The 21,936-nt window shown below is 42.6% G+C and overlaps 1 long non-coding RNA gene and 1 pseudogene across 5 annotated transcripts in view; one reads left to right on the top strand and one right to left on the bottom strand.

The window, feature by feature from the left end:
• LOC147020350 (uncharacterized) overlaps positions 1 to 7,464 on the bottom strand; it is an 87,959-nt gene extending 80,495 nt beyond the window's left edge. For all 4 annotated transcript variants that reach the window (XR_015061775.1, XR_015061776.1, XR_015061773.1 and 1 more), the window contains exons 1-2: positions 7,196 to 7,464; positions 2,242 to 2,363 (exon numbers count right to left, since the gene is read on the bottom strand). This is a non-coding gene — a long non-coding RNA (uncharacterized LOC147020350). The remainder of the gene's footprint in view (positions 1 to 2,241; positions 2,364 to 7,195) is intronic.
• The window catches only part of LOC147020348 (uncharacterized), a 118,707-nt pseudogene that overhangs the window by 45,773 nt on the left and 50,998 nt on the right, over positions 1 to 21,936 (top strand). Inside the window, exons 2-3 of the transcript XR_015061772.1 lie at positions 2,712 to 2,824; positions 2,991 to 3,063. The product of XR_015061772.1 is annotated as an uncharacterized LOC147020348 (transcript). The remainder of the gene's footprint in view (positions 1 to 2,711; positions 2,825 to 2,990; positions 3,064 to 21,936) is intronic.

The following is a 21,936-nucleotide window of genomic DNA, read 5'->3' as shown; positions in this document are numbered from 1 at the left end:
GTGCGATTTTTAATGTCCACCAAGACGGGCCAACCGGATGAACGTCCATCAGTGGGAGGACTCAGTATGATGCCTTACCTGCTAATCTAATCATCAGGCCTTACCTGCTAATCACCAATCTGAGAGTTTATAGTTGGGTCAGGAATCAAACCCAAACTTGGCAGCTTAAAGGTAAGCACACTATCTTTGTACAATCATGTTGCGCTGTTGTTATAAGAAAAACTCGTACAATGGATTTGAATAAACATCACCATCAGTCGATTGAAGAACTGCTCACAGTCTGGATGCTTCCAGTCTGCTGGAACTTCCGCAAGTCAGACTGGAACTGTTATGGGGTCATAACAAGCAAGTCTGATGGATCCCTTCCCTCGCCCACCCGAGTCAGAAGATCTTGCCTTCTGTGATGCCATAGGTTCAGCCTCAAAGAGATGCATCCCTCAAGGTTGCCGCAATAATTTCATTCCTGGCTGGGATGCTGAATGCTAACTGTACAATCTGTGCAAATCAGCAACAGACGATGATCAATTCCAGCTTCTGCAGACCAACTCCAGTCTAAGCTGAGCAACGCATGCAGAATATAACATGGAGGGAAACCAACCACAAACTTATCAACAATGGCAAGTACAGCACCCCAACTGAAAAAGAAAATTCTTTAAGCAATTCAACAATGAGCTGGTACAAATAAGAAGATGCCCACTGCACAATGATGGCTACATCATCCAGGAACTGAATCCAAGAACTACACGTTGCACTGAAATATCTGAAGACAGGAAAGGCCCTGGGCCCAGATAATATCCATCCAGAGCAACTCATCAAGGCCGGAGGTAAACGCCTGGAATGGCGAAGACACTTCATGTCCTTTTACTTCCGCACACGCAGAGTCCCATCGACCCCATGCATGGAAGAGAGCTTAAGTGATCACCACGCTTAAACCTGGCAAACCAAACACCGAGCCTGAAACGTCCTGACCGATATGACTACTTTCTGTCCCGTTTCAACTTCTCAAATCTAGAGCATATCCTCCTCAACAGGATTTAGGCAAAAGTTGAAGAAGCACTACCACCACAACAATCTAGACTAGATAAGCTAAAGTAGGGCCAGATCAGGTAAAGCCTGGAGGGAGACATTACACTGTATACGTAATGTTTCTGCGAAGGTGGTGTCGACATCACAGATTAACTGATGCTGTTGGGGTTTTGGGGAGTTCTCGAGAGATCCTTACATAGTTAGAGCTAGGTATTTCGTAGTACTAGTACAATATTGTGTTGAATGACATCATGACATAGCGAGGAGGCTGCGTGTGTGCATAATACACGGGTCCTGCTATGATGTTATTCCACAGTGTCTGTGGCCGGCTCCTTTACTGAAACACGGACGTGAACACATTTGTTCAGTGTATAACAACCAGTATATTGTTGAGTTAAATGTTCGATGTTCATGTGGTTATATATGCGTATGTACTAGATAGGTGGTTTCCCCTCCCACCACCCTTCCCCTCCTCTTTCCATATTGTGTTTCCAACCCCCTACAGCCCATCTTGTTGAATGTTTCTTTCCCGCTCTGTCCTATTCCTCCAACCCCTGTGGGAACTGTTGTAATTCAAGCATCCTTTCTGGTCCAAAACTGGATAAAAAATAATATGCGTCCACCACAGTCAGGACCAACCACGTGGGAGCATAAATCATGCCACAAACGATCCCAACCCCTTAATAATGCCACCAATCAAGAGGATGTATCGATCAGATCAGAAAGGGTTCATGTCCCGAATGAACCAACCAATCGAGGCTGAATCAGCAGATCACAGAGCAAAAATGGGCAGAGTTACAGGTGCTAGTCCCAATAAAAGACCGTCTTTCACAGTTTGGCAAGAGAGCTTTCACAAGAGAGCTGTGTCTGGTTCCAGTCCTTGCCACGACCATATGGCTTGGCTCTTTTCAGAGCTGGCTCCTTCTTCTTCCTGATGTTCCTGTCCTTGCGGCCTGCCGAGCTGCATTCCTGCACTCTGTGGCATCCTCCCTGCATCCAGTCAATGGATTGTGTTGTACTCGTAGTGGTGTGCTGTGCCCGCATGATCGAGCTGCACATAATCTCAGTGTGCTCGGGGTGGGGGAGAGTGTAGGGGGGGGGAGTCTTGCACCTTGTGGCAGTGTCAGTGTCTGGCACAGTCCTGGAGCATCAACAAATAAACACTAGAGCGTAAGGGTGCTGTTCACTGTAGTCACGGGGGAATCCCACACTCACCGGTAGCTGCAGGCTGTGTAGCTCATACAACCACACAGAAGGATGCACCGGTTCTCCGAAATAATCGCTCGAGGTCACAGGGGTCCACCTTGTCCTCCCCAATTATGTCTCCCCCTCTGCCACTGTTGGAACAACAGCAGGTACATATCATAGAGGTGCAAAGTCACAGAAAATATCCGATACCCTGATGTTCGCGTGTTCTACGTACGGGTAAGGGAAATGTTTGCTTGTTATTGAATATTGCGATGCACAAATGTGATTGTAAGTATGAATTCTGTAATTAAAACTTTGGTTTCTGTGTGGTACTTTCTGTTTACTAAAGCGGTGACATGCGGTGCATCGGTTTATTGAACAAGTCATCAGGCAAAGGTCATCACAAGACGAGGAAGCTCAGCCTAATTAGATAATTGACAGTCGAGTGATGACTCGGCTGGAACCTCACTCTAACCTGCGGCTCCACTTTGTGGCAGTGTGGCACTTCCGGTCGACGGGTCGACTGGCGCCTCCGGTCACACGAACGTGACTCAGGGATTCTGGCCGGAGTTACCTGGACCGACCATGACTGCACCAATGCCCTCCTCGTGTAAGAGACAACTTTTCCTTCACTGTGCAATCATATTGTTTTTCTCGTCATCAAGACCAATCCAGACATGCGAATAGTCATCCAATACACTCCCTGCGACCTTTTTGTCACTATTGTATCAAAAGATCAGAATGAATTAGATATATTGCTGTCACATGTTTCACAGTCAATCAGAGACACCCAATGGCAAGACACGGCTGCCTCCAAAACAATTTGCTGGGAAATCCACTAAGTTGCCCGTGAGTGAAAAAGTTGACAATTAGATCATATACTTCATCGTGTTCGAAATTGAGTTTAGTTTCCTTGAACTTGCATGTTGTTCATATAAGTATTTTTCGACATCTTGTATGATTAGGACTGCAGTACCTTTGAAATGGCTTGTCTGATCATGACACTTTCTTTCACAGATTCATAGATTTCATGATAATAAGAGTATTCGCTTAACTGCTTTCGATAACGTCAAATGACATTGCAATACATGGACATAATGTGACATAATCTCTGAAAATATGGGCAAAATGTCATTAGGCTGCTTCTTTATTTTATGGTCCATTTGCAGGAGAGGGAACAAGCCCAGAATCACGTAAAAAAAACTAGATCAGGAAACGGAAGACCGAGGAGGAACCGGAAGAAGTAAAGAGCAAAGATGGAGTCATCAGGAGGAACCAGGATAGGATTCGGGCTTCAGCCGCTGCTCCACTTCCCTCAAACCCATCCAGGCACAGCCGAGCGAGCCATACAGAAAAAAATTCCGCAATAACTCACTTCTCCTTAGATAGATAATAAAAGAGAGGAATAGATAGGAAAAGAGATGAAAGAGAAGAAAAAAAATGAGGTGTTCCTCATCAATGACAGTTTTGTCCGTGCCATGGAATATCTTGGAAAGAGGTCGAGTCCCAAGGTTTGCTTTTTGCCCACACCAGGAAGGTTTCTGGACTCTGTTTACTCTTACCTAGCTTCTGGCCTTGCTCCTCCTGCCCTCTACTGCCTGCATTCTCCAGCAGCCTTCCCAGGTCCTATGTGTTCCTTCAGTGTCTCACACTTGGTTACCATAAGCCTGGTGTTGGCTTGTGGTTATGGTGGCTGGCTTGGAAACTTAGGGTTCTGAGTTCGAGCCCTGTTGGCTACTGAATTAACACCAGGTGGGGTTCACTCAGCTTGTCATTCTTCTGAGGTTAGCGAAATGAATAACAGTGTGCTGGTGCAGGGGCACAGCATCAGTGGCATAGTTGTGCCCCAACAAAATGATAGCTACCCAGCAGCCATGCTGCCATACAAAGGAAGAAATAGAACCTGGTTATCTTCCCCAATTCTAAGATAAGTGCTGACATGCAATCCTTCATCCCCGTTTTCTCTCATCTGCGGAACTGACTCTGTGTCTCTTATCTCATACCCTTCTTTGCACTCTATCAAGAGTGTTGCTCCTTGTCACCTCGTACTTTTTCCGATACCCACTCATGCTCTCTTAATAAGATCACTAACCCTCCTGCCCCTTTCTTTTTACCACTCATGCGTGATGTCTCCGTCTTCCTGTTCCCCTTTGATCCGTCAGCTTGTGAACCTGTTGCCATCTGTTATTGAACTCCTCCCCGAGTCCAGATATCAGCACACAAATATTGCTTTCATAACACAATGTTTTAAGTGTTGGAGTGAAGAGATTAAATGAAAACCAGTTTTGCACAGAAATCAATACCACTGTCTTTTGGGTTCAAATCTTTTGCAAAAATGGAAATTATTGTTTTCTCGGCCAGACGTCCGCCCACTGGCAACTCGACAACCAATAATTTTCAATCTTTTTCACCTGGACCTTGTGACATCATATCCAATTTGATGGACCTCCAAAACCCACTATTACCACCTCACCGGCCCGGTATTTAAAACGGATGATAAAATCTTCTTCGGTTGAAAATACAGTCATATCCCCTGTCCAACTGGAAAAGAAAAAAACCTTCCCTTCCCTCATTTTTCCAAAAAACATTTCAATACACACTGTGAACATGTCGAGATGCTTAATGTCTGCTTTCCTGAGTTATCAAAGCAGATACAAAAAAAAAACATAAAACTCACAACCACATGAGTGAAGTTGTGTCTGACATGGTACAGTCTTGTTCAAAAGCGACGTGAAGAATTATCGCAAGCACAAAGCAGTGTTTGATCCTGGACTCAAACTCTGCTTGTCAAGACTTGACGAAGTTGTTGTGAATATTTCACTCTATTGTAGGAGTGGTGCCCAAACAATAGCGTGCTCTCATGCGAGCTGGAAGGATGTGAGAGTTGTTGATTAATTGCAGTTTGCCATCTGGGACTGACATGATGGCTCGGAGCTTGCTTTCAAGTTGTTTAATCCGAGTTCAGTTCGGAATGGAATGAGATCTGACAACATATTGCTCCTCTAATGTTTCTTACAGGATTGCATCACATCGTTTACTGCCGTTTTGGATGTTAAGTCAGCTGGCTTGCTCACGACGTCAAACATGGATGTCAAACAACTCCATAAGTGCGTGAAAAGATCTGGTTGAACACAAGTCGTTATTCGAGCCAAATTGAAATTCCTACCATCTACATTAGTTGCCTAACGTATTCATTATCATCATGGGTTTCTGTTCTCACCAGCATGTGCACAGTGATGTTGAGAGAATGGTACCATCGGTTGGCAACTGCAGGATCAGTTCAACTCCTTTGATGCCACTTTGTGTCTTCCTTCTGCAGAAGTTCAAACTCAGATTCTTTTTAAAAGGAAGAACATTCGATGCTTTGGCTGGGGTTGTTCTGTACATACACATTAGGGTGGTCCAAAAAAGTCGAAAAAAATAGAATGTTGCTCCACAAGCTTAAAATTATTCTAATATGATCCAATAACGCGCATAATTTTTTTTAGCTTGATCAGAGGTGATTTGGAGGTCGCTCCATATGACGACTTTTAGTTTCATGAGTTGGTTAAATTAGTTTCACTAGTATGTGTCCGTAAAAAAAAAAAAAATAATAATAATAAAAAAATAATAATAATAATAAATAAATAAACCACACAGGTCGTTTCTTCGCTCTCACGTGCCCGTACGTGCGTGACCCGGAAGTTCGATATTATTTGCAGTTACGATTATTCGCAATTTATTTTTAATACCCAATTATTCAATTAGCGCCAATGTATTTTACCTTTTCGCAATGTCGTGGCAAGGAAAAACAAAAATACAAGAGAAGAGAGAGAAAAAATTTACTTCCTGGTTCGGAGCATACCAGCACTCTGATGTTCCCGAAATTTATACACCGTCTAATATGAAAACGATCATAACTTGGGCCATTGTGTTTATCTATAAATGCGCATAAGAAATCGAGAAATTATTAGAATACACGAAGTCATCACTCTCCGGAAGCCCGTACGTTGTAACCCGTAATGGGGAACGTGGCTGTGCTTCCCTTCACCATCGGCAACGCCCACGCAACAACATGTCTTGTCATTGGTTGGTAAATAAATAGCCATAATTTGGGAAGCACTTGTCCGATTAATATCAAACCTTGAAAAGGCACATCCTCAGGTCCCCAGCAATATACCTGGCAAGTTTCAATTAGATCGGACCTGCGGTTGTCAAGAAACAGTGGTCTCACACACACACACACACACACACACACACACACACACACACACACACACACACACACACACACACACACACACACACACACACACACACACACACACACACACACACACACACACACAGCTGGAATTATAGATAGATGATAAATCTTGTTTTAGGTCATATTTTCGAAATGGTCGTGAATTCAATGTCGGTGCAGTCATTTCTTAGAGTAAATCGACCCCATAGAGTTCGAAAATGCACTCCATTTCCACCTCCGACATCCAGAAGTACCCGTAATCGTACCTGACCATACCCTAATTTAACCAACTCATGAGACTAAAAGTCGTCATATGGAGCGACCTCTAAATCACCTCTGAACAAGCTAAAAAACATTATGCGCGTTATTGGATCATATTAGAATAATTTTAAGCTTGTGGAGCAACATTCTATTTTTTTCGACTTTTTTGGACCATCCTAATACACATGTATACAGAATCTGTACATATGTATATATATATATATATATATATATATATATATATATATATATATATATATATATATATATATATATATATTGTTACGAATCTGGAAACCACACGCACTTAACATTCAGGTCCCAAAGTTAGTTATGCCGGTAAGTACGTGTGTAGTCAGGACCCCATCCTTTTGTTTAGCAGGAGGATTAAATATGTGCGTTGTGACGTCTTTAGTTAGGTTATTATATCCAACGAACCATCGAATAAACCATCCCATCTGCATGATCCATCCCCCATCACGATCCACTACCCACCCGCTGTCTACAAGCACTCTGACTTGCCAGGGCAGGGTTTTGCAGCCGTTCCTTGCCACTCCCACCAACGCTCCTTCCACAAACGTTTTAACTCTTGCACCAACGCAACATGGATACTGTTACTCTTGCTCTGCGCGTGCGAGGCCACGTGGCCACGTGGAGAATATGGGGTCTCCGAACAGGGGCCATGGCTCCGCCCCGGAAGGGTGCGGCCATGGGCCAATGAGGGACGGACAGCGAGATTATTCTCGCCAAGGCCCCTCCCCGTGTAGGAGGAGATATATATATATATATATATATATATATATATATATATATATATATATATATATATATATATATATATATATATATATATATATATATATATATATATATATATATATATATATATATATATATATATATATATATCTGTATCTGTATCTGTATCTGTATCTGTATCTGTATCTGTATCTGTATCTGTATCTGTATCTGTATCTGTATCTGTATCTGTATCTGTATCTGTATCTGTATCTGTATCTGTATCTGTATATCTCCGAGACGCTCTGTGCAAGAGGAGGTGTGTGGCCGAGAGTTCGTGTGGGTTAGAAAGAGTTTGATGGTGGCGAGTCGGGTTTTGAGGAAGTTTGTTCACGGAGGCTGTTGCGGGGATTTGTGACCTGTTTTGTGACCCCGACTATTCACCACCCGAGCTCCGCCACGAAACACGAGTCCCCCACGCGCGACTGGGACCAGGCCGACGACCATTGGCGGGTGCCGCAGCATGGAGAACCCCCTTTCTCCGAGGGCCAGGTACCCATCCAGACTCTGACCCCCAGCTCATCTCTTTCTCATCGTCTGGAGGGTCCAATACAGAACTCTGGGGTTTCTTTTCTTTTTGTGTGTGGGCCCGTCTGTAAGTGGAACTGAATAAGTGTTTTTGGATCATTGTAAATACTGCATTGCATATTCGATTTAAGTCTCGCCTCTCTTGTCTTTTATTTACTGCAAATAAATTTATTAGAAATGTTGCCAGTTCGTTTTCGTACCCTCTATATTTGGGCCAGCATGGTCTGGGTCTGAGTTCAGACGGGGTTTCATCTCCGATAATCCGTTAATCGTAGCCGGAACGTCCTGGGCAGGCCCGCTCGACTGCATTCCATGCTCACTGCTCACTTCTACCTTACATTCCACGCTTACTGCTTACTTCCACCTTACATTCCATGCTTACTGCTTACTTCCACCTTACCTTCCACGCTTAGTGATGACTTCCACCTTACATTCAATGCTTACTGCTCACTTCCACCTCACATTCCATGCTTACTGCTTACTTCCACCTTACATTCCACGCTTACTGCTTACTTCCACCTTGCATTCCACGCTGACTGCTTACTTCCACCTTACCTTCCACGCTTACTGCTTACTTCCACCTTACATTCCATGCTTACTGCTTACTTCCACCTTACTGCTCACTTCCACCTTACCTTCCACGCTTACTGATTACTTCCACCTTACATTCTATGCTTACTGCTCACTTCCACCTTACATTCCATGCTTACTGCTTACTTCCACCTTACATTCCATGCTTACTGCTTACTTCCACCTTACATTCCATGCTTACTGATTACTTCCACCTTACATTACACGCTTACTGCTTACTTCCACCTTACATTCCACGCTTACTGCTCACTTCCACCTCACATTCCACGCTTACTGCTTACTTCCACTTTGCATTCCACACTTACTGCTTACTTCCACCTTACATTCCACGCTTACTGCATGCCCTTCATGATGGAGATGACGACAGCCGTCTTCAATTTTGCGAAGAGTTCTTACCTAAACTTCACGAAGAGGACACAATGCTAGACAACATCTGGTGGTCAGCCGGAGTTGGTAGGTGGAAGGTGATACTCTACCGTAGCTGGTAGAGTGATCCGGTTTGGCCAGACATTCCGAGGGCTTGAATCCCCGGTAGCCAAGACTGCGTGGTTACTTAGGTATATTGGATATGGGCAATTAACCCTACGCCACGCGGTTAAGATATTGGCGTCTCGCGGTCGATTAATCGACCCACCGGCTTCGGAGTTATCCGGAGCGACGGCCTATAATTCCGGGGAGTCTGGTGGGAGACAGCGTAAACTTCCCCACCTCGCGATCGTTATCGCCACCAACCCCAGCCCACTATATATATATATATATATATATATATATATATATATATGTATATATTTATATACATATATATATATATATATATATATATATATATATATATAAATATATATATATATATATATATATATGTATATATTTATATACATATATATATATATATATATATATATATATATATATATATATTTCCACACAGGGGAGTCAGGAGTAGCACCCGATTTCTGTCAGTTGATTGTTTGCCATTTGTATTACAGTGTTCAAGAAGGTAGAAATAAATGAATGACATGTTTATCCAACGATTTATTCAAGAAAAATTACGGAACTGTACCAAGCTGTTTTACTTGAAATTTTCAAAGTGCCCTCCCTCGTGATCGATGCGCAATTGCAGCTGAGCAAGCACAGAGCGGCACACACATCTGCAGAGTTCGATATCAATTTCCTCAAACTTGGCAGTGATTTGAGCCTTCAATTCGTGAATGGTACGAGGCTTTTCACGATAAACAAGGTGTTTCATGAGCCCCCAAAGAAAGAAATCTGGAGGTGCAAGGTCTGGGGAGCGTGCCGGCCACTCGATCAGACCGCGGCGGCCGATCCACTTTCTGGGAAAGTTTTCATCAAGCCACTGACGAACATAACGTCCATAATGAGGTATAGCTCCATCATGCTGGAAATAACAGTCCTGATCTTGTACCCTGGGCCAAAAGAAGATTTGCAGCATATCCAGGCAAATTTCTGCAGTGACAGATCTCTCAAAGAAAAAGGGTCCAATTATCCCTAATGGAGATATGGCTGCCCAAACTGTCACTCCAGGTAAATTTACCTCCTTCTCAACTGTCACTGTTGGGTTATTCACAGCCCAGTAGACACAATTGTGTCTGCTAATTGTGCCATTAAGCTTAAAACATGCCTCATCTGACCACCAGATGTTGTCTAGCATTGTGTCCTCTTTGTGAAGTTTAGGTAAGAACTCTTCGCAAAATTGAAGACGGCTGTCGTCATCTCCATCATGAAGGGCATGCAGTAAGCATGGAATGTAAGGTTTCCATTTTTTCTGGTGAAGGATGCGGATAACACTTGATTGGCTCACTTCCAACTCTGCAGATAAACAGCGAGTTGACTTTTGCGGACTTTGTTCCAGTCTTCTGATGGCTTCTTCAGCCTTAGCTACATTCGTTGCCATTTTCGGATGACCGGACTTCTTTACAGTGGCTACCGACCATGTTGCTTCAAATTTCTCGACAATCAATCGTATGTTTCTTCCCTGAGGTGGGTTAATATCGAATTCCTGTGCCAAACGGCATGTTGGTTGTTCATTGGTTGGTTCATTGGTTGGTTGTTCATTACATTTGTAGTAATGTTTCACGGCCGCAATGCGTTGATTCATTGAAAGGTAATTCATGGTTCAATTTGGTACAAATTCAGTAACTTTCCAAACTCGCAGCAATAACCTGCAAACCAAAATAAAAAGTAAATAAATTACGAAAATTAATAATCTGCAAGACAATTATTAACAACACGACTTCCCAGAAAGAATCTGACAGCCGAAAAAACAGAAATCGGGCGCTACTATAGATATAAATATATCTTGACTGGGCGTAGTGGCTTGGGTTGGAGGATCGCTTGACGACGGGAGCTCTGCACTTGTCCGCACTATGAGAGGGTATAGGGCAGCCCGGAATCATGGGGAAATCCAATCATTATCCCCTGTGTCTTAAGAGGTGACCAGGGTTGCGTCAGGAAGGGCATCCGGCGTAAAACCTGTGCCAAATCAGTATGCGGATCATAACGGATGATCCGCTGTGGCGACCCCTAATGGGAGCAGCTGAAAGAAGAAGAAGAAGAAGAAGAAGATATAGATATATCTTGAAAGTCATGCAAGAATAGAGTCCTGGCAGGACGGTGCAAATGTGCACTTATCCAACATCTGTCTCATCTCAATTCAATTCCTGATACGAAAACAGAGCAATATGGTGAATAATTAAGGTAGGCTGATAATTAGGTAAGTGACAGTTTCTGCTCAGTAGGAACCAAAAATTTATGTTCCAACTGCAGCATCTACGCATGGTGTGAGCCAAAGTCTGGATGCATTGATCCAAATGTTGAAGTGGTGCATGGATAAGCCTACAATGAGTGGGAGACATGGGTTTGAGTCAAACCAACAAGGTAGACCTGTTTACATACATATTCACGTAATAGAAACAGACTCATGTTGTGATGAAGGATGGAAATCTGACTCACCAGGAGGAGTTAGAAGGCCATTTTCCAGGGATTGTTCTGAATATAGGAAAAGAGGCCAAAAGTGCAGATTTTGTTGCAGGATGAGGAGGAACAGTAGCTCATTGGAGAATCCGGGGCAATCTAGGACTCGAGATCGCTCCATAGACAAGAGGAGCAATCTGAGACTTTCTCTCCATAGTTAGACAGGGTAGAGCCAGGTCTGTGGGGAGTATCCCGCTGGGAACAGCACTGTTCATGCTAATCCTTCAATAAGTCGAGTGTAAATTTAGTGGACACCAGGAATCTGGGAGGATCCCACAAGGTGCAACATGATGCCTGAAGAAGTATGCAACATGATGCCTTATACAATTGTGCATCCAGAGACGTTGAATAGAAGTGTAGACAGATAGAAAAGGACCAGTTCACTGAGAGAACACACATTGTTTCCTGCAAATGCAGTGCCAGCACCCACATTGGACTGTGGAACCATGAGGTTACAATTTGGTGCAAATGAGTTTGAAATTTAAGTATAGGTGGTAGAGTTGTGGGAACCATGTGTGTTAGGTGTTGATTTTCTGTCCTCACACTATTACCACTTACACCTTGGTAAAGGACAGCTGAGGGTGGGGTCTAACTAGTCGCAGATGCTTATCCTGGAACGTGACAAAGTGAAATTGTGTAGATTAGTCGTGTTCACGGCAATCACAATTGCTCCAGGTGCTGAGATGTTGGCAATGGCACAATGAGCAACAATACCAGAACTAGAGAGCACCCACGATCTGGTGGAATAAATGGGGTATCAAGCAGTTGACAAACAGGTGGTTGGTTGAACACTGGTCAATAATTCAGGTGAGTAGAGTGTCAGTGATATTAATAAATGTAGGTTCGTTGTCACGGACCTTGTGTGGTGGAACCGCATGTGCACTAATTGCACAGACGTTGAGGAAATTCTGAATAAGTGGTATGGTTGAGTTGTCCACTTGGTTAGAGCACACTGAACAAATTCTGCCACTGTTCATTCGAGCACCCTGTGACAGATTGGCAATCTGTCCAGGATTTGTTTAGCATTGAATCGTTTTATGACTCGTCGTAAACGCTACAAAGCTCTGTCAAGGACATGGGTCTCGATATAAAATAGATACAAACTTTTCAAATCAAACAATCGGAGTCATCAAAACAATGCCAGAGTAACACCTGCTGAACACCTCGTATGAATGTTTCTTCCTTGCAGACTCCTTGCTTATACAATCAGAATGCGCATCAATCGATTGTTTGTGAGCAAGCAAGCAGAAAACGCCTTTGGCTCAAGCTCAAAGTAAAATCGAAGCTCAAATAACAATGTGAAAATAATGAAAACAATCGTGGTGATTCTAATATTACACCCCACAATACGGTAATGGAGATCAAGCACAAATAAGAGGGCATCCATCATTTGAAGAAGCTGTAATTAAGTCATAACAAACAATGCTGACCCATGACTTTTGAACTTTGGAGTGTCCATTGCCCGTTGCATATTTAGCAGGAGCCTTTGGAATTGTTCAGATGTTTTATAATTCCCAAATGGTTTAAAATACGAAAAGCCAAAGTCACGTGACACAGCAAGTTCGAATTGAGAAATTACCTTTGAGACGCCATATGTAACTCGAGAGACTAAAGTTACACTCAAATTAGTGCATTTTAAAGCTACGTATGAGGGATAAAGGTGCCTTGTGCAACACGATAGTACATACAGTAAAGGAGATTGTCGAATGGCGATTCGGACATCGACACGTCCACAAAATCCATTTGATTCACCACGTATGGTGGAGGGCATAACAGACACATTGGAAAACTTAATGAGTTTCGTTGTCATTTAAATGACCTTTGTGGTTTCTGCCTGAGTGTGGTTTGACAAATCAAAAAAGCAAAAAACAAGACAAAAAAAAAATCTTTCTCCAAAATGTCCGACGACACTTCCAATTTTGTAAAAGCGTTCGGTTTGGAAATCAGAACGAATCTAACAAGTATTGTCCTGTGTTGTGGAGTGACAAGGAATCCTGCAGATCAAAGATGGTAGGGCAATAGAAAGACCCATTAAAACGTGATGATAATGCAATGTTGAACTTTAAGCATTTGAAGATAGTCAGTTGACGTAAGAGATACTTTCCCCTGCTGGGCACAGACAGACAAATGGTGTGAGGCTGTCACCTTTTCGTCTGAGCATTCTGCCTGGCTTGCCTTTTCACAGATACATGAAAGAGTGCATGGGTTGGATGGGGGAAAGCATGTGGGGGGGGGGGGGGGCAAGGGAAGAATGTGCTGGGAGGGGGTGCGAGGGGGGTGTGTGGGCATTGCGTGGGTGCTGAATTAACTGTCATGTCTGACAGTCTGAAATTGAACATGCGAGCACTCTATTTCTCTCTACTCTTGTGGTCGTCGTTGCTGCTCTGCAGCTATATCGGGACTGCGCGGCACGGAATCATGGAGATAGATTTGTCCAGCCAAGCCATATTAGTTGTTCCCAGACCAGAAGCAAAGGGTAGCCTACATGACCAGGCCCTGCCGAGACATGCCAGTGCTTCCCTCAATGTACTTTTTTAACTTCCCAATATTTTCTTTACCTTCCTTTCATCTGCAATGCCATTGTATTCATTGACTCACAAAGCTCTGTGCTGCAGGCAAAACACAGTGTGCTGCATTACAGATAAAATAAAATGAGTTTGCCTCATCCTACCTTTTGCACTGCCAATTGAAGTTTTCATCTGATAATAAGAAAGACAAACCTAATGCTCCTGGAGTTTTGACATTCTATCTGCTCCACCATTGCTTTCGACAAGCAAACATGGCTCAAAATTCCTCCCGCTCTCTGAGCCAAAACGTTTCATAAATTATAACCGCATGGAATCCTCTCAAGATGTCTTTCTGGTGACCTTGTTCGTGGTAATGACGAGCAAATGGAAAGTGGTGTCTCAGGAGAATGCGCTGTTCCACATATCACACGCCACTGTCATGGAATGTATGCACAGCATTCACATTAACTAGTGAAACAACAAAGGAGCATCAACCTATTGCGTACTCAAAACTGCAGAATCCCCTTTTTATGTCCTTTCTCCCCTCACTTTCACCACCTTCGTTTCCTACTCATTTTTTCTCAATTCACTGACCCTGTCTTCTTGCATACGTAATGCCAATGTCCCCAAAAAGGAGATTTAGGCTGTCAAACGTGTACGTACTGGAAAGTCAAACAGCTGTATTATATCAGATACATGGGGTTGTGGACTGGGAGAATAGTGATAGGAGTCGAGTTAGTAAACCAACATCCCATGACTGTAAATATGTGTTGTAATCTTACAATTTATAGAGCTGTCCTGTGAAAAGTTTGTGTCTAAAACTACATAAAATAACAAAAAAATAACTATTTAATTGGTTTGGATAACTTCAGGTGATGTATAATTCTAACTACAACGAGAAAAGGAGCAATCAGAGATTGCAGACCCTCGCCAGGACTAGTTTTGTGTGGTGTATTTTTTGAGGTGTTTGTGTACTGGTGTGTTACTTAATTAAAAAGAGACATAACTAGAAGTGCCACTTTGTAATTGCTGGCAGTGATGACCAGACACCTGACCCTAACCCATGACGTGTTTTTATTGTTATTCGGACACTTGATCCTGACCCATGACGTTTTATATTATTATTCATTATTCAAGTGAATTCAGAATGGGATTAAAATAAATTCAATTCCAAGCAAATGGAAGACCAAATAGGGACAGTCCATATTGGAGTCATCAGAAGGAACCTGAACAAGCAAAAAGCAAAGATGGAGTCATAATGCGGAACCTGGATATGGTTCCCATTTCGGCTGCTACTCCTCTACCCTCAAACCCATCCAGAAACAGCCAAGTGAGCCTTATTCAACATATATACATATGTATATATGAACGCAGATCAAAAAATTAAATAATTCTGTCTGCCAGACCATGCGTCTGATCAAGTTGAAATTTGAAGCATGTATTCCTCATCACTGCTAGATCATAATTGTGAAGTTTCACATAAATTAAGTGGTTCCAAAGAAAACATTATTTGATATTTTTATTAAATCAAATATGGCTGCCAAACAGTGACATTAATTATTCCTCAACAAAATTATACACGCATGCCTTGGGGAACATTTTTGTGAAGCTTCCCCTCGATCTGTCCAGCCGTTCTAGAGAAAAAGATTTTTAGATGTTTTATGGTAAATCCAAAATGGCTGCCAAACCATGTAACCTATGACATATGTATGAACTTTTTGTTCCTCATGGAAAGGCGGTCATGTATTTAAAGTTTTGCCTTGATGTGTTCAGCCATTTCAGAGAAGAAGATTTTTGAAGGTTTCTTTTTTAAAACAATATGGCTGCCGAATCACGTGACTGATGGCGTCAGCAAAAATTTTGTGCACTATTTTATCCCTAGATGATGCTCAAAAATTTTCCTACTGATCGGATGTAGTGTTCTACATATGCAATTACGACGTCATAACGAAGGCACCTATGACATCATTAAAAAACCACACTCATTCCCCATGAGGAGTACTTGCTTGCTATGTGGCAAGTATCATTTTTTTTTCATTCATGCGGTTTCAGAGATACAGAGGTCCAAAGTTTTTCCATTTTTTCCAATATGGCTGCCACACCACGTGATCTATGATATCATAACTAGCATTCCAACCTTCTACATTAGGAGTTGCACCGATGGTGAAAATGTCCTCTCAATCTGACAAGCAGTTGCGAAGAAAAACACGAGTTCTGTGTGGACAAACAAACAAATGAAATTGCTCGTTGAGCAAGGAATTGCTGGAATAACTTTGTCATATCTCCCTGATCTCTGAAAATACAAAAACCTGGAAATCAATGTGGTTCTTATAAGTCGATAGTGCTACTGTTTAATGAGTTATAGCACTTAGTTTGGTCATGATCATAACTTGGAAGTCAATCGGACTTGAAATGGCGTTTTTATCGCAATTTGAAATTTTTAACCCGACGCCCCCTGACATTCGACCCCCGACCGCTAAGAAGGGTGTTGGTGTGACACCCCAATGAGACATATGGTTGGATGCAGAATTGGAAGATGCACATTTTGGATCTGGTATGAAGTCGATACGGCCATTTTAGCGGACGTTATTGAGAAAATAAGAATTTCGGTTTTTCGGTGACCTTGACCTTTGACTTAGATTCACCAAAAATGACAAGTGTCTAAGTTGGACCATGGCCGACGTCTGTATCCAGTTTGGTCATGATCGCTGAAATGGTGTGGCTGCTCCAGGGTAAACAAACACACAAACACACAAAATGACACACACAACCGACTAACATAATTGCCGAAATCCGAAGGATTCCGGCAATTAACAAACGGATCCCAATTCATTATCCTCTCCTTCGGCGAGGATAATAATGCCAACACCAAATCGCAGAACCTGAATCCGAAATATTTAACCTCTAATATTCACAATTTAATAATACTAGTACATGCCTGTACGTGCGTGGCCGTATGTGGAAAAAATAATAAATAAATAAACTTTCAAACCGCGTGCCAGAAACAACAACCACACAGGCAATTCCTTCGCTCTCGCGTGGCCGTACGTGCAAAAAAAATAATACCAAGTGGTGCCAGGCACAACAAATCCCGCCCATTTAAGGCATAAAGTTATTTTGGGGATCAAATTTAAATGTGATACATCCTTAACCTGAATGTTGATTATAAGGAATATTTTAGTCTTAGTTTGAAGTCAATTAAGCCATTTTTGACGAAGTTATGAGCGAAAAAGATTTTGACCTTTTCGTGACCTGACCTTGACCTTTGACCTAATTGGACCCAAAAGTTAATGGGGCCGTCCGAGGTTCATTACCCACCTGTGGATACAATTTGACAGTGTTTGAGCCAGCCGTTTTCCCGTAAAGGTGTATTTTCGTAACCATATTTTAGTTTTAATGGAAAATTTGTAATTTTAACCGATGACCATGACCCCCAAAAATTCGGACCCTACCGATCTTCACAAATATGCATTTTTCACTATAGGAATGGGTAAGATTATAAGTGACAAATAGAACAAGGTTCACTATAAGCTTAGTTTGAAGTAAATCAGATCATTTTTGACAAAGTTATGAGCGAAAAACGATTTTGATATTTTCGTGACCTTGACCTTTGATCCAATTGGACCCAAAAGTGAATGGGGTCGTCCAAGGTTCATTGCCCACCTGTGGATTAAATTTGATAGTGTTTGCTAAAGCTGTTTTGCCGTAAAGTTGCTAACAGACAGCCAGACGAACAAACAGACAAACAAGCAGTCATAGACTGGTACTTATGAAATCGTCAACTTGACCTCTGACCTTGTCTAATAAAAGCTGTCTCTGGAGAAGGTAGCGACACAAACCAGAAGTTTCTACGATGATTCTGTACCAAACCTTCAAAAATCGAATGTTTTGGATGTTTGACCTCACTGCGACCTTGACCTTTGACCGATTTTGACCAAAATCTAATCAGCACTGGCCATCAGCCTCCTGAATCACGTGGTGTAATTTGACATTGGCAGCTTCTTCCGTTCTCGAGTTATCTCTACCAAACCATCAAAAATCGAATATTTGTCCTCACCGTGACCTTGACCTTTGACGGATTTTGACCAAAATCTAATCAGCGTGAGCCATCACCCTCCTGAATCACGTGGTGTAATTTGACATTGGTAGCTTCTTCCATTCTCGAGTTATCGTGCCTACAAACAAACAAACAAACAAACAGAAACGGAAAGCATCAATATACTTACGAAATCTTTAGATTTCGTAAGTAACAATCCGGACGATTACAATATCTCGCTCCCTCCATCTGGGAGGGGGCGGGATAATAATTCAAACCGCATGCCAGAAACAACAACCACACAGGCCGTTCCTTCGCTCTCGCGTGCCCGTACGTGCGTGGCCATACGTGCAAAAAAAAAATATATATATATATATATATATATATATATTCAAACCGCGAGCCAGAAACAACAACCACACAGGCCGTTCCTTCACTCTCCTAAATGACGACTGGATTGGGGCATTGTGTTTATCTGTAAATGCGCATAAGAAATCGAGAAATTATTAGAATACATTAAGTCATCACGATCCGGAAGTGGTGCGTGCCGTACGGAATGTTCACATCTTTCCACGAATTATCGCTTTCATTGAAGTAACAACTGCTGTGATACTTACACACACAGTTAATTAAAAACCAAATTAAAATCAAGTTTACCTCCCTGTCTTTGCTTGCCATGACATTCGCTGCCATTGACCATTGCCACTCCTACGCCACAGTAACCAAGGCACCGATCCCCATCGGCCACGCCTATGCAGTAACGTGTCCTGTCATTGGTTTGGTAAATAAATGGCCACAGCACCGTGTCCTGTCATTGGTTTGGTAAATAAATGGCCACAGCAACGTGTCCTGTCATTGGTAACTCAGGCGCCCTTCCCCATCGGCCACGCCTTCGCAGCAACGTGTCCTGTCATTGGTTTGGTAAATAAATGGCCACAGCACCGTGTCCTGTCATTGGTTTGGTAAATAAATGGCCATAACTTGGGAAGCACTTGTCCGATTAATATCAAACCTTGAAAAAGCACATAATCAGGTCCCCAGCAATGTACCTGGCAAGTTTCAATTAGATTGGACCAGTGGTTGTCGAGAAACAGCGGACACACACACACACACACACACACACACACACACACACACACACACACACACACACACACACACACACACACACACACACACACACACACACATTGCTGGAATTATAGATAGATTATATTCTTTCATATCCACAGTCCAATGAACTAGTACATTGAATGGATCAGTATGTAACAGGACAAAAGGAACAGTAGAGGTGGCAAAACATCAAGAGTGGAGTTGAAGGACAAGATAGAGGGAGCCACTTGGCAAAACAATGGGCGTGGAGAGGAATGAGCGCTAGAGGACAAGATGCATGATGAGGACAAGATGGATACAGAAGCAAACTCCCAGGAAGTAAATACTGGAAATTTGGAAGGAGGCGTGCTTGTAAACAAGATCATGGTTTTGGTAGAAAAGATCATGCTTTTGGATGGGGGATGATCTAAGATGAGCCAAATTGCACATCTTCTTCTTTCTTACAATGTGTTATTTTTTAAAACCTTTGTTTATTGAAAAAGGCAGTCTCATAAGATCAGTGAACCCCAAACCGATGAAGGTCATTGATTAGCAATGTATTCTGGTCCAGTGGGCTCGGATGCACAGTTTGTGTTCATTGTGTGATCATGAGCTTGGGCCTTAGGGCCAAGAGGTGCACATGTTTGAGTTTGACTTGTTTTGTGTGTATAACGTCTAATTTGGGGGGTATAACGTCCTGGGTACTTTGGTCTTGTGGCTGAATTACATGTGCTGAGCTTTGTTATAATGTGGTTTCTTAACCTTTCTTTAAAAAAGGCATTTCTCAACAGAGATGAGCAGCTGGCCAGAAATGCATCCGTGGATTGATTAACTCCCCAAGGGGTGGTCTGCCACTGTCAACAAAGGTTTCTGAAACCAATGTAGGCCAATTAGTACTGTGGGTAACAGTGTAATAGTGTTGGTAAATGTATTTGTTGATAACATTGCTTTTAGTGGTGGGTGTTTGTGTGGATTTCACCGACTGCGACTAAAGCCAGAAGTTCTATCTTCACTATGTATGTATGTGTGGTATGTATGTATATGTATATATTGTCGCAGGGGAACTACAAGGGAGGGCTGTCCCTGGTTCCTCTCCGGACTCACCAGAAATTGCAGGCCATCGCACATGAATAACTTTGTTTCGCGGCGGGTCGCTGATGGACCGCAAACGCCAATAACTTGACCACGTGACCTCCTTATCAGGGAATCACACCCTCGATGTGTACTTGCTTAACCTACAGTATTAGGTGCAGCCGAGTGGAACTGCCTAGTATGCATCGGCTAATAAGCATATTTTGGGGTATAACATTCCGGCTATGCTAGAGTGCAGACCATGCTAGATAATTGGAGGAAAAGACCAAAACGAGCTGGGTACATTTCTAACAGGCACATTTATTTCAAAAAAGTGAGGAAAATTATGTGGCACAGTATGGGATTTATTGTAAATGTACAGCAGGGATATTGGTCAAGTGTTGATGTGGCGCAGGCACGATGAGCCAAATGGCTTCCATCTGCGTCTAGATTCCTTGTGGTTCCTTGATTCAAACTCGATGATTGTGGTGACCTGATATTAAATATGTAATGATCTATGTAAGAATGCCCTTTTGCTTTTATGAGTGGGAAGAGGAGATGGGGTGAGAGTTCAGAGGGGGGGGGAAGCAAAGATGAGGCAGAGTTGGGAGGGGAAGGTTGAGACTTTGGTGGGGGGAAGTGGTTGAACTTTTTCAGTGGTGGGGGGGGGAGGTTGTAGAGTTGTGTTGGAGTGGGGGTTTGAAGGTTTGGAATGGGGAGAGGATTGAAGCCTTTAGGTTAAGAGGGGGAGGTTGAGAGGGTGGTTGACGACTTGGGGTTTGTGAAGAAGGGGGGTTTGAGGTCTTGGAAGTCACATTTTTACAAGTCAAATTTGCAGATGTTCTGCGAATACCTGATGGTATATTTCAAAGTAGCCGTTGTCCTGCCAATTATTTGAGGACCTGGATCCACGAGTAGTCAGAAAGTTGTTACCTCAATAAGTTTATACCTTGACCATTAAGCGAAAGTCAGCACAAACACTCCTCCTTTTCTACGTACTTTCCAACCAGCATCATACATACTTCCCAGTGGTGGGTAAGTTTCTTTCAGCCGTTGGAATTAGAAGTATGATGTTTGGCTCTGAAAGCTTATATTTATTTTTTTAAACTCTTCATATGTTTTAGGAAGCTTGTCATCGATGCTGCTGCCAGTTAATCATCCTTAACATTGTATCATCATCTAAAACTGACAATGCGATTTGCACAAAACTTGGCAGGAATCTTCCTTGATGGTGATCACTCATGTTTGTTCAAGCCATATCGCTCATCTCACATTTTAAGTCGGTCATCGTTGGGCCAAAGGTCAAAATCAGACTTTGCGGCAACAAACTCGCATGGTAAACAAGGGATTTTGATCATATTTGGTGTTTAACTTGCTTTCTGGACCTTGTTGAAAATTTATCAAAAATAACCAGGGCCAGATGAGTGACAAGACCCACGTGCCTACGTGATTAATACATGATCCTTAGGCCTATTTTAATTGATATAAATTGTTTTTTCTTACCTGTATTGAACAGCATATGCCTGATGTTGGTTTAATGGTTCGGGTGTTCGGCTTGAGATCCTAGGATCCTGACTTCAAATCCCACTCGGTAGTTGAATTAATACCAGGTGGGGTTG

Source organism: Eptatretus burgeri, chromosome 9 (genome assembly GCF_056783735.1).
Source record: "Eptatretus burgeri isolate ZD-2024b chromosome 9, Ebu_testis_v1, whole genome shotgun sequence".
Taxonomy (NCBI): Eukaryota; Metazoa; Chordata; class Myxini; order Myxiniformes; family Myxinidae; genus Eptatretus; species Eptatretus burgeri.
The sequence above is the reverse complement of the archived record's forward strand: the minus strand, read 5'-3'. Positions and strand labels throughout refer to the sequence as shown.